The 12,420-nt window shown below is 41.3% G+C and overlaps 1 long non-coding RNA gene across 1 annotated transcript; it reads right to left on the bottom strand.

Annotated features, from left to right (window-relative positions):
* Positions 1 to 4,740: 4,740 nt before the first annotated feature.
* LOC120530745 lies at positions 4,741 to 11,904 on the bottom strand. Its single transcript, XR_005634012.1, has 4 exons — positions 11,849 to 11,904; positions 11,703 to 11,730; positions 11,471 to 11,493; positions 4,741 to 4,961 (listed from the first exon to the last, which is right to left on the bottom strand). It is a non-coding gene; the product is annotated as an uncharacterized LOC120530745 (long non-coding RNA).
* Between the last annotated feature and the right edge of the window lie 516 nt (positions 11,905 to 12,420).

Here is a 12,420-nt window from a genome sequence, read left to right as displayed (position 1 = left end):
TGGACTGGTGCCCTGCCCGGGGTTTGTTTTCTGCCTTGTGCCCTGTGTTGGCTGCGATTGGCTCCAGCAGACCCCCGTGACCCTGTAGTTAGGATATAGCGGGTTGGATAATCGATGGATGGATAGATAAATGTGAAAGGCACTATATTATAGATAAATAAGAAAGGTACTATATAACATACCTAGGTAGGAGAGGAACTATATACAGGGGTGGGCAAAAGCAGGTTTACTGTTGTTCGTATGTAGAAAGACATGCAGGTTATGATTATTACAATAGCTTTATTAACTCAACAGCTTTAAGAAGACAAATAATGCTAAGAAATAATACAATAATTAATAAATAATAATACAAGAATAAACTCTGTGTTTCCTTGTTCTCAAAATTTTAAACCTTCTTTTGCCCACCCCTATATAATGGCTACATAGACGTAAAAGGCACTGTATGCCCCGACGACGAGTCATCTCCGCCCTCTTGCGGCGCCACGCTGCATTACACTCTCAACGGTCAACAGGCTTTTGCTCCACCCCTTTCTTCATGTCACTCTTATTGTAAGTTAAACTCCTTGTCCAATCAGACGTCTCATTGTCTCTCGGGCGCTCCCAGACGGGAGTTGTGCGGTCAGTCTAAAGGATCTCGGAGGTTTAGAAGTGACGCTAACCGTTGCCGCTTTATCTTTGACTGGCCAAGGATTTCTTTATTTTCTACATTTGCTGCTTTACTTTGCCTCCTATTTAAGACTTTAAAGATGTTTTTGTTAATTTATCAGAATTCACAATACGAAAAAGACGTCAAGGACTAATCCATCAAAGTGGGCGGTTGTTTTGCTCCCGTTTGCAGTGTCATCGTTAAGTAGCTTCTTTTAATGAAGTATTATAGAAAAGAAAAAGAAAAAAAAGAATATTACAAGTTCTAATTCTAACACGAGTTGGAAGAACTTACGGGCATAATGGAATGACAAAAGACACAGTGAGTGGACTACAACATCAAATGTCCAGCTCCTTAAATTCAAACACCTGGATTCCCATTCAGGAAGTGGCCTGAACAAAAGCTGCTGCGACCCACAAGTGCCCGCGCTGTTGTGAGTGTGCCAAGGTCAGCAGAGGGCCAAGCGCGGGCTGCATACTTCATGGAGGATTCTGCTTGCACTTTATATTTATTGTATTTGAGAGCACAGCCACTGAGACGACATTTATGCAAGTTAAAGGGTACCTGGTGCTCAGTCCTATGACGGGGACAAACTTGTCATCCAAGTCTAATAATACCCGCCATAGAAAACAAGGGGCGCTATTTGTCTATCCTCCCCACCTAGGGCTCCAAGTGGGCTGTTGCTGGCACTCATGTGTTTCTTTAGGACTTCACGTGCTGCTTTATTTTAGCAAGAGTGCACTGAAAGCCGGACTGACAACTCAAGTCCGCCTTCCTCCTCAGCGACTGACACCACGCCACCCTACACCACTTTTCTGTCGATTTTCAGTCGCAGCCTTCGTTTATTTTCTTCTTTGGACTCATTTGGAACTTCAATGCAGCGGCAAGGAATTAACAACACGCAGATATTGGACCTCGCAGGCAGAAGAGAAGCTCATCTGTATTAACCTTTTGTACCAAAACAGAATTATGGGGTTGCTGAACTCCCCTCATGAATGGACCCTTTGTCCAGCACCGGCTCTGTCATTCAGCCTACTACTGACCCTACCAAATGGCCAGAGGACTACACTGGAAGGTGGGCACCGAGTCATTAGGCACCGCCGGCAAGCATTCAGTCGTGTAAAACCACACAGTGCGGCGTCGAAATCAGAAACTGCGGTCAGCAAGGCCGACATACCCTACAGCTAGGGGTCACGTAATGTGCCATCAGCTTGAGATGCAGTGTCTCCAAAGGTGCCACCGGGCGTCCACGGAGCAGCATGCAGATGTCAAGGTCTTTTGTCCGAGTCTGCAGATCGACAATGCTGATGAGGCCTGAGCGGACATTCGGAAGTCCAGCAGAGAGCCCACTCAACAGACAATAACACATGGAGCTAATTAAGACCTGCTAGTCACCCCAAGGTCTACATCTCCGGAAAGAGAGACAGAAATCCCTTGAGGTGGTACACACCGGTGGTCTCAGGCAACACAACCGAAAATCAAGGAGGCGCCACCTGTGGAAATAAAGCCGATTGGTTTACAAAACATGTTACTTGTCTCGCAAACGCAAAACTATTAAAAAAAATGAGCTGTGGCATAAGCCAACAGTGCCACCTAAATGCCACTCGTATTATCTGGTAGCCAAGAGAAACAGGAGCTAAATGCATCGAGTATTTTTTTCCAAGAATGAGAAATTGCGCAACAGACTCGTGCAAATAAAATGAACATAAACCAGGAGAGGCACGTCGCATGTCCACTGGTGTACTGATGGCCATTTAGCACATGTCTTTAATGTTCTGAAACATCTCTAATCCTTATGCAAGATTCCAAAAGCGCTATCCAGTAAATGACTTGAACACCAAATCCTAGTACAGAAAACAGCAATGATCTGCTTGTTAACGTGGACATCTGCCACAGATCTGGGCTTGTGCTCCGAGACCCGAGTGCAGCGTGTGAAACCGTAGACCACCTTAGACAAGAGGCGGGTTTAACTGGCAGGGGCTTTAATTGGTTTCAGTCCTGTTCAAGAGGTAGAAGCTTCTGCTACGTGTGGTGATATTAGTTCGGAGGTCCACGATTGTGAATATGGCCTGCCACAAGGACCTTGTCTGAGCCCGCCGTCCTTTTCAGTCTCCATACTCCCATTAGCTCCGATTACCTTGAAACACAAAGCGAGCTGCCACGGCACCGGTACTCGCCGTTCAGCACACGACTGCCCTGCACTCAGGACTCTCTCTCACACCAAATGTCTGCTTTGTAGTAGTAATTAGCTCAAGCAAAATGTAGAAGGGTGTTTTAGCCTTTTAGCCATAATGGATGAAAAGAAAAAAAAAGTCGAGTAAAATGACACCTTGAACAGAACAGACGACAAAATGCAAACTCTCAGGGCAGGTTAGGCCACGACGTCAGGCAAGTTCCTTTAAGGGCGGCCCCAAAAACTGGCATATTGTCACCTGTTCTGTCAGACAGTAAAGTGTCAATTTGCGCAAATTAAAAATCACCCACCCACCCAAGGTTTAGTTGTTGGTGAAAATGGAAATAAATTGGACCCCATTAGCAATAAAATCAAGGAGGAGGAACCGAGTGTATCACGGAGTTGGACTTGGACTTCAAATGGGGAAACATGCGGTCCTGGTAATCTGGTTAAAGAATACTTCAAACAATACACCACCTAGAACAAAGCAAGACAAATTCAGAGTTTTAAGTCGGTTTGATTAATGGAATGCACTCCTAGCTGTTGTACCCAAGATGGCCATTAATTGCTGTTAAATTTCAGAATGCAGCGGCAGGAATCTTAAACTGAAAACCCGAGCACATCACACCACCTTCAGCATGGTTATATCGGCTACTCGTGTCCTTTTAAATTCATTTTAAAATACTTGAGCCTTAAATTTTGCTCTCTCTGTTTTGGAGCACACATCTCCCTACACTCCAGGTTGTATCCCCGTTTGATCTTGTAGTGGTGGTCCGCTTATTCCAAGAGTATAAAAGTGGCGAGGTGACCTTTTGCTGTTATACTCAAAAATCTGAAGTACTTTACCTACCAACAGAGAAAGCAACACTGTGGATTTATTTTATATACCACACCCACCTATTTACCTCTATATCTCTAGAGATAGAGATATATATATATATATATATATATATATATATGAGATAGATCGATATACGTCTCTCTCACCAGTAACGTTGTAATGCACGATAACATGCTGTGAATACACGACTCGGCCATTCCTTGTTTGCCTCCCCTTTCTCATTCGTGTGTTCAGAGGTTGATGCGCTTGCTGCTTCCTGAGCAGCTTCTTCTCTTCTCCGCCCTAGCGACCCGCTTCTTCTCTTCCTTCGTCAGCATCTTTTCACGTTAACACTTAAGTTAGTGTTTGTATTGCAATTAATTACTTTTTAATTTTTCACTTGTCTCCAATCTACTTTATTAATCCCAAGGGGAAATTCACAATCTGCCTCAGGAATGATTCGCGAAGGTGGTAGGGAATGAGAACGGCGCCCAAACGCATGCGCACCACGGCCGCCCTGCTGCGGGCTGTCGAGAGTTGATTCTACAATAAAAATATCACCCAAAAGTGGACTGTAGACGTCACGTAGTATATGTGCACCAAATTTCAAGTCAATAGGTAAAACGGTTTGCGAGCTACAGGCGATTTAAAATCCTGGACAGACCGACGAACAGCCACGGTAGCTCGAACGCACGCACACGCACATATAACCCTAAACACCCACCATTCCCATCGCTCGCTGCATTTCACTTCTTCGCACAGAACTTTCATACTCTTCAATGAAATGTGGAACCTTTGAAATTGAAGTCATTTCTTCACAAACTTGTGTTCTAGAAGTTACTTTTTCTCCATTACATTTTAAATTGCATAGCCAGTCCAAGACATTTTATAAAATTTGGCACTCCAATAGAAAATAAAAGCCTAAAATCTTTCGCCTTCCTTGACATGTCTTTGTATGCAACTGCTTAAGAAATGGCAGCTGTGCAGGATTACAGATTAGTTTAGAGACAACATCACTACAAACAGAATTTTACCACAGACATTTGAATCAGGAGTTTCACCACAACAGAAAGAGCGACTAACAAAAGAGGGCACAAAAAGGACTTTTCCCCTTCTTCAGAGTTTGGAGGATACATTTTTATTGTGGCATATCAAATGAAAAGACCAAAGACTGAACATTTTTTTTTTTTAAGGGGTGAAATCAAAGGGTCAGAGTTCCAGAAGCTTCTGAATTCAGAGTTTAAATCAGGTCCTGCCAACAGGTTTGAATGGCATGGATTTACTTAGACCTCTGCCTCATCTTTCTCCTTTTACGCTTCAGTCTAAATGAATTGAAAAGAAAACAACATATTAAACCTAAATTCAACAGCAAATCGTGTAAAAATTATGAAGTCTATAAAAACATTCACATAAAATATAAAAAGTCAAATCATTTGTTCACGCAAACTCCAATGGCACAGGTCTACAGGTTCACCTCAATGTCTTCCTTTGCACAATGTCTTGTTTGTATTTTAATTTTAATTACACTTTTACTTGCACGTCATGTTACACTGTGGACCCTGGGCGTCACGATTTCGTTTGTCTGTATACTTGTATATGGTTGAGATGACAAAGTTCGCTTTGACTTTGACCTACAATACTAAATATTCACGTCACACATGAGCGGCTGCAGGGTCTTTCACGCCAACTGCTTCAAATGAGACCAAACCCACCATGAAATGGCCCTCCTGTTCAACTAAAGCATGCAGCTCCTCTCTCAATGTGCAAGTAATAAAATTCTTGTTAAGCAACAAAGTCAAAAGATATGTAGGGAGAGGAGCCCAGACAACGTGCTGGATAAACAGACTGACCAGCAGGCCACAGTCCGGGAGACTTTAGGACGGTGTGATAAAACGCGAGGCATGGGCCGCTCTCATTTCTCTTCAACCCATACAACAGCAGCAAGGTCACGACACAAACTCTCCGATGATTCTGCACTAATGGGGTTATTGGCAAAAGGACAGGATTCAGACAGAGAATTTCATTTTTGTTTTGCCCGTGTTGAGCATCAGCGAGACCTCTTACAACACTGCAAGATGCCAAGAAATTAACTCGCAATTTTGCCTTTGGTCAACTTGATTGGTTTCCTGATCATCTGACTGAAAAGATTCACGCACGATCATGTATCACCATTCCATACTGCCAGTCCACAAAATGCAGGCTGGGAATCTACTGGTCCACAGAGGTAAATTGTTAGCAGTTGAGACGCTCAAAACTCCACGGCGGACACAATCAAGAGGTAGGCAAGTCCACTGTAAAACAGTCTGCAGAACGAATCTCAAACTGAAACTGGGGCACTTGAGGTTAAAAATTGGACTGGATTACTGTAATGTACCTACCGTTACAGCCTGCCTGAGGCTATCAAAAATATATTACAAATAAACTTCATGCATTAGGATTAAAAGTCAAGACGGAGGTAAAAAGCTTAGGGGTAACCATTGACTGTAATCTGAATTTTAAATCGCATATTAATCAGATCACTAGGACAGCATTTTTTCACTTAAGAAACATAAGTTAGACCTCTTATATCACTGAAAGATGCTGAGAAATTAGTTCACGTGTTTGTTTTCAGTCAATTAGATTACTGTGACGCACTCCTCTCAGGACCACCCAAAAAAGAGAAATCGTTTGCAATGAGTGCAGAATGGAGCTACTAGAATCCTAATTAAGAAAAGAAAATCCGAACACATCACTCCAGTTTTAATGTCACTACACTGGTTACCTGTGTCATTCAGGATTGACTTTAAAATTCTGCTTATGGTTTATAAAGCCCTAAATAATCTGCTCCATCTTATATATCGGAATGTCTGACACCTTATATTCCAAATCGTAACCTCAGATCCTCAAATGAGTGTCTCCTTAGAATTCCAAAAACAAAACTTAAAAGAAGTGGTGAGGCGGGCGACCTTCTGCTGCTATGCACCTAAAATCTGGAATAGCCTGCCAATAAGAATTCACCAGGCTGATACAGTGGAGCAGTTAAAACACTGCTGAAAACACGTTACTGTAACATGGCCTTTTTATAACTTCAATTTAACTTAATCCTGATACTCTGTATGTTCAATTCCTCATAATAACTATTCATGGTGGCTCTAAAATCCGTACAGACCCCTACTCTCTCTTCTGTTTCTTTTTCCGGTTTCTTTGTGGTGGTCCACCACCACCTACTCAAAGCTTCATGATGCTCCAACAATGATGGATGGATTAAAAGGCAGAAGTCTACGTGACCATCATCATCATCAAGCCCTTCCGTGAGAACCCTAAATCCAAAGAGGACTGTTTCATTTATGTTAGGTAGAATGTCCAGAGGGGACTGGGCAGTCTCATGGTCTGGAATCCCTACAGATTTTATTTTTCTCTCCAGCCGTCTGGAGTTTTTTTTTTTGTGAATTCTACACTGTTACTGCCTGCCATATTTGTTTGTTCACCAATTATTGCTTTGTGATTTATCATTTTCTTGTTTTTATTTTATTAAATAGCACAATTTTAAATTGTTGTTTAACTCTATTGTAAGGTGACCCTGAGTGATAAGAAAGGCGCCTATTAAATAAAATGCATTATTATTATTAACTGAAGATTTCATACAAAGACGCCTATTTGTCTTGGGAGAGGAGGGTAAACTGAACCTAACAAGATCAGACATCAGAGTCTGGTGTTTGTTTCTCAAAAGTATCAATTTCTTTTAAAAACAAAGAAAAGCCAAGCAAAATGACACCTTTTATTGGCTAACTAAAAAGATTACAATATGCAAGTTTTGATTACATCTCACCTGAAGAAGGGGCCCGAGTTGCCTCGAAAGCTTGCATAGTGTAATCTTTTTAGTTAGCCAATAAAAGGCGTCATTGCAACTTTCTACATTCATAATGGCTAACACGGTACAACAACCTTTTAAAAACATGTAACTTCTAGGGGTGTCCATATTGTAGACTGGCAATGTAATCATCCTCACGTGTGTGGGAGTGAATCCTGAAATATGCTGGCAGGCTGGAGAGAGCCAGCCTAAGATATGCTCTGTACCATCAATCTGAAACGGATTTAAGTGTGTTTGGCAAAAAGTACTGAACTGCTCTGGGACATGAGAGAATAATCTAAAGCAATACGCACACTATAAACCAATAATGAATACTAAGTGGCAAAGCGTTAGCACTGCTTCCCCAAAGTAACTCCACATGACAGTATTAAATCAGGCACGAAATCTAACTTTAGGTTTTACCACTGACTGGTGAATGTCAATGCATCTGAAATTATAAGTGGGCTTAAATGTGCAAAGAGTGCTCACCACGGCTTAACTAAGAACGGACTATACGGGTGCTAAAAGAAAATACTGACCACAATTAACCAGAACTATCTGGAAAGACTGCACCCTGTGAAGCACCTAATCAAAGGAGAGAACACTTAAGTTGTAATGTAACCCACTAGCGAGGCTTTATCTGGAGTCCTGTGTACAGTTTTAAAAAAATAAAAAAGTCAAGGCAGTGCTAAAGTCCAGGGGTCACCAACTCCAGTCCTGAGAAAATGCAGGTTTTCATTCTAACCCTTTATTCAATGAGTGCCCCGTTTGGGCTAATTAACTTCTTGTGAATTCATTTTAATTCACTTCTCTTTCAAGTTATGGTCCCCCCTGAATTTCTTCATTTCTTTCCTTAAATGGCACCCAAAGAGAAATGAAATGTGAAGTAAGGGAGCCAAGAGAAGACCAACCAAGTCAGGGCCTCAAACTCCAACCAGCTGCTTAATGAGGTGCTGATTCTTGTTAATTAAACCCGTTCTTTTAATTCTGTGGCTTCTTGCTGCTCTCATGGCACATTAGCAGACATTTACGAAAAAAATGTTCTCTTTTCTAGCACCGATAAAAGGTTTTGTAGACCTGAGCAGAGGGACATTCCCGAGACCTTCACCTTTATTTTCAGATATTGTTTGATGGACACCAGTTGTTTTGCTGCTAATTAAGGAAAAAAAATTAAAAGGCTTGAGTCTTCAAGAGCAAGTCAATTAAAAGGAGTTCAAGAAAAGTTAATTCAAGTCACTCATTAAGAAGGTTAGAATGAAAACCTGCAGCCATGGTGGTCATCCAGGACTGGAGTTTGAGCCCTGAATCTAGAGGACAGCAACTGGGGCAATCATGGGACTATGAGGTACGACTTACGAGAGAATATTGGAGTTGAACCTTTTTGGTTTCAATTAACAGCAAATTGACCCGACTGAAGTGTTTAAAATGACCAAAAGGCATTAGTGCAGTAGACCCAGGCTGTTAATTTAAAATAAATCCTGCAGCAAGAACACGCGAACACTGCTGGCAACTAAGGGAAGATTTTACAAAAGTGTTGTTTTCTTCACGCAAAGAAAAACAGACATGGAATAAGTGACCAAACAATTTGGTGGACTGTGGGTCTTTAGGGGATTTCAAGTCTCGATTTGATGCCATTTTGGACAATCTAGGTCGGGGTATCGATCACCGATCCCGAAGGGTCACAGTAGCAGGCTTTTGTTACAGCCAATTTAAATAGTAACCACTTACTGCTTATCTTATGCCTTAACAATAAGTTAACTTTCCCTTACTGGTAACCAAAGATACAAAGCAAGCCAATGGATGATTATCTTACTCCATTTTTACTAACCAATCTAATCTAGCTGTTAAAGGAATAATGTCCTAAACATGATATTTTTTATTATGTGCACCATGTACTTTGTAGTGATAGCCAGGAAAAACTTGTTAATCTCATCTCATGTTTTCAAGGGAAAAATCACATTGAAGATTTAAACTTAATGGAATCCTGCATTGATCTGTTAGGGACAATGACAAATGTTGGGGGAAAAAAACTCAAAATCCACATCCTTTGTCCAGTTGCAGGTGTGCACAGTTTGCTTAAATACTGTAAAATTCCCTCCTGAAAACTCGGCATTGAATGTCAGCAGGAAAGACCAGAGCAGATTCTTGGACCAACGAACGAGGGACAGAAGCGGATCTTCAAATGCTCTGCACTGTGGGAATGAAGGAATCTTTCCAATGCTGAGCTTTCAAGAGTCAATATTTAAGCAAACAAGCCATTTTGACCATATGAATGGATAACAGATGTGGATTATGTAACACTAGGATTTTTTTCTTCTCTTCACTGACATTTTGTTTCGCCCCCATTGTCCAGAACTGGTCAGCACACAGTTCCGATGGAGTATAAATTTTCAACAAGGTCTCCACTAAGAGCGCGAGAGAGACACATGGGTTGCGAGACTGCACGGAAACATCTCAGGATCCCAAATTAGGACCCGAGCGCAGTTTGAATGAAATACAGTAAGGCTGGTTTACAGTGGCTGGAGTGCTAATCCTACCACCAACCCATGAGGTTTCCTTGCAAGTCAGAGGACCTGCATGCAGGTTAATGTCATACCCAGGACGAAGTCGAGTCACTTCTGGCATTTATGAGATTCGAAACGAAAAAGCTTCCAATTGCTGGCGCAGAATCCTAGACTCAGAGCCAAGGGCTCCTTTTCTTGACCATCACTACAAACTACATGGTAACAAAGTAACAATCATTTTGGGCGGAGTATTCCTTTAACATGGATTTTTTTAATTTTGTCATTTTAGTGTCCTAATTCTGCAACACCTTTCATTTCTAAAACTGATTTTCTTCACCAAAATACCACAAAAAAAATTACACATTCACCATTTTATTTTCAGATATCTTATTGAGACAGTTATATGAAAAACAAGTACAAATGAAATCTAACTGATCTGGTCATCTGTCGGTTCACTTTACCTTTCATAGTTTGGCTGCTGGGTCAAGAAATAAGCAATTAAAATGCAAATCAATTAAAACCAAGGACACGCAGAATGTTCAATCAACATTAATAATATTTGGCTGCTATTGGAGGAAAGTGGGCAGAACGAAGACCTGCAGACACAGCAGCCCCCCCAAGAAACAGTCTGACACCCCCAGCCTAGGTGCTCTTTGGGCTAAATGGCACGTTCTCCTCACAATTGTACTAATCGTACATTATGATAATGGGGCCACACAATAAGCACATCATTGCAAACCCCCTCTATGATGCTAGCAGGCCAAGTAACTTTGCCCCAGTTGGTTTCTCACTCCAGTTGACAGACGCCCAATTCATGGTTCTCACGGTGGAAGTGGACCAAATATCTTTACGACTTGACTGAGAAATTGCAAGTGTATGAACATTGATATTAAAAGGGGGGCTTAAAATACATACTTGTCAGCACTGGAGAAATAAAACGGCGCCTCGCTTAAAAGGGTCAACTGCCACTATTAATTTGCTAAGAATAAGCACCGCGGTCAAATGGTCAACGTAATTTTTCTCAGCAAGCACCAAAAATAAAGAAAACTGTACCCATTTTGCCAGATTTAGAGAGGCAGACACCAACCCACCGTTTCGGAATTCACTCTGACGGATGCCGCTTAAGATGCCATCAGAATACCCACGTGCTGCTCACTTGTTTTAAAAGCAGCTTACAATTTTTTTTTTTATATCAGAATAAACAAAAAAATTAACGAATTCAATTACTGGCGAGAAAAAAAATAATCATTTTAAGTCTATGAACCGCCACTTTACTGCATTGTTTTGAGAATCATTACGATTGACGGCATTAAAACGCAGATGTTTCGACAAATGTCCAGTCCTGTAGTTTTGCGCTCAAGTCATTTTAAGTATTTTATAGCAATTCTTTTTTGTGTCTATACACTGAACAAAACCCTGATATAAAAATCGCTGTGTGACTTAAAACGTTTATGTTACAGTAATGCAAAAATGAAAGAAACCATTTGAGTCAACATACCTGCGCATGCGCTTCTTTCGCCACTGAAAATAAAAGAAAATACAGTAGTTTAGACTCAGGACAAAAGGCGATAAAAATCAAAAACATGCTTGCCAATACTTAAACTAATCTAAATGGAATTACAAAGAGGAATCACGATTATATAACGCTTTGTAAAGCCATTTTCTAATTTTCTGTCGGTGCCGCGTGTGGCCGAGGCTTAATTTACACAAAAAAATTAAAAATCTCTTACCTTGGCCCTCATCCCGCAATGCAGGAAGCTGGAAGAGAAATTTATGCAGTGTTATAACTTCATAAAAATAGAGAATACGTGTTTTGCAAGAAAGGATTGCTTTGGATAAAATTCATTCGCGAAGAGACGCACAGTCTTCAACCTACCTCCTCAACAACGGAGACCGGAAGAGAGAGAGAATGCACTTTCACCCGGAAAAAGGACTCCAAGACTCGTGAGACATGTGATGGTTACCGTAACGAACGTAATATAAGGTAAGTTGCACGAGCCGCAATCGAAGTCCACTTGTTGGTTAGTTTTTATTATCGTGTTTGTAGATTTGTACTTATATAAATGTGAATAAACAGTTTATCAAAAAAGTCATATGAGCTCCAGCTCCACTTCTAGTCCTTACAATACAATACAATACCATTTATTTTTGTATAGCCCAAAATCACACAAGGAGTGTCGCAATGGGCTTCTTGACAGCCCCCCAGTCTTGACTCTCTAAAAAGACAAAGAAAAACTCCCAAAAAAAACAGTAGGGAAAACAAAAATGGAAGAAACCTTAAGAAAAGGCAGTTCAAACAGAGACCCCTTTCCAGGTAGGCTGGACGTGCAGGGGGTGTCAAAAGTAAGGAGATCAATACAATACAATACACAGAACAGAACAGAACAAATCCTCGTCCTGCGCTGGGTTTGCACCCTGCCCAGGATTGGTTCCTGCCTTGTGCCCTGT

Source organism: Polypterus senegalus, chromosome 6 (assembly GCF_016835505.1).
Source record: "Polypterus senegalus isolate Bchr_013 chromosome 6, ASM1683550v1, whole genome shotgun sequence".
NCBI lineage: Eukaryota > Metazoa > Chordata > Cladistia > Polypteriformes > Polypteridae > Polypterus > Polypterus senegalus.
The sequence above is the reverse complement of the archived record's forward strand: the minus strand, read 5'-3'. Positions and strand labels throughout refer to the sequence as shown.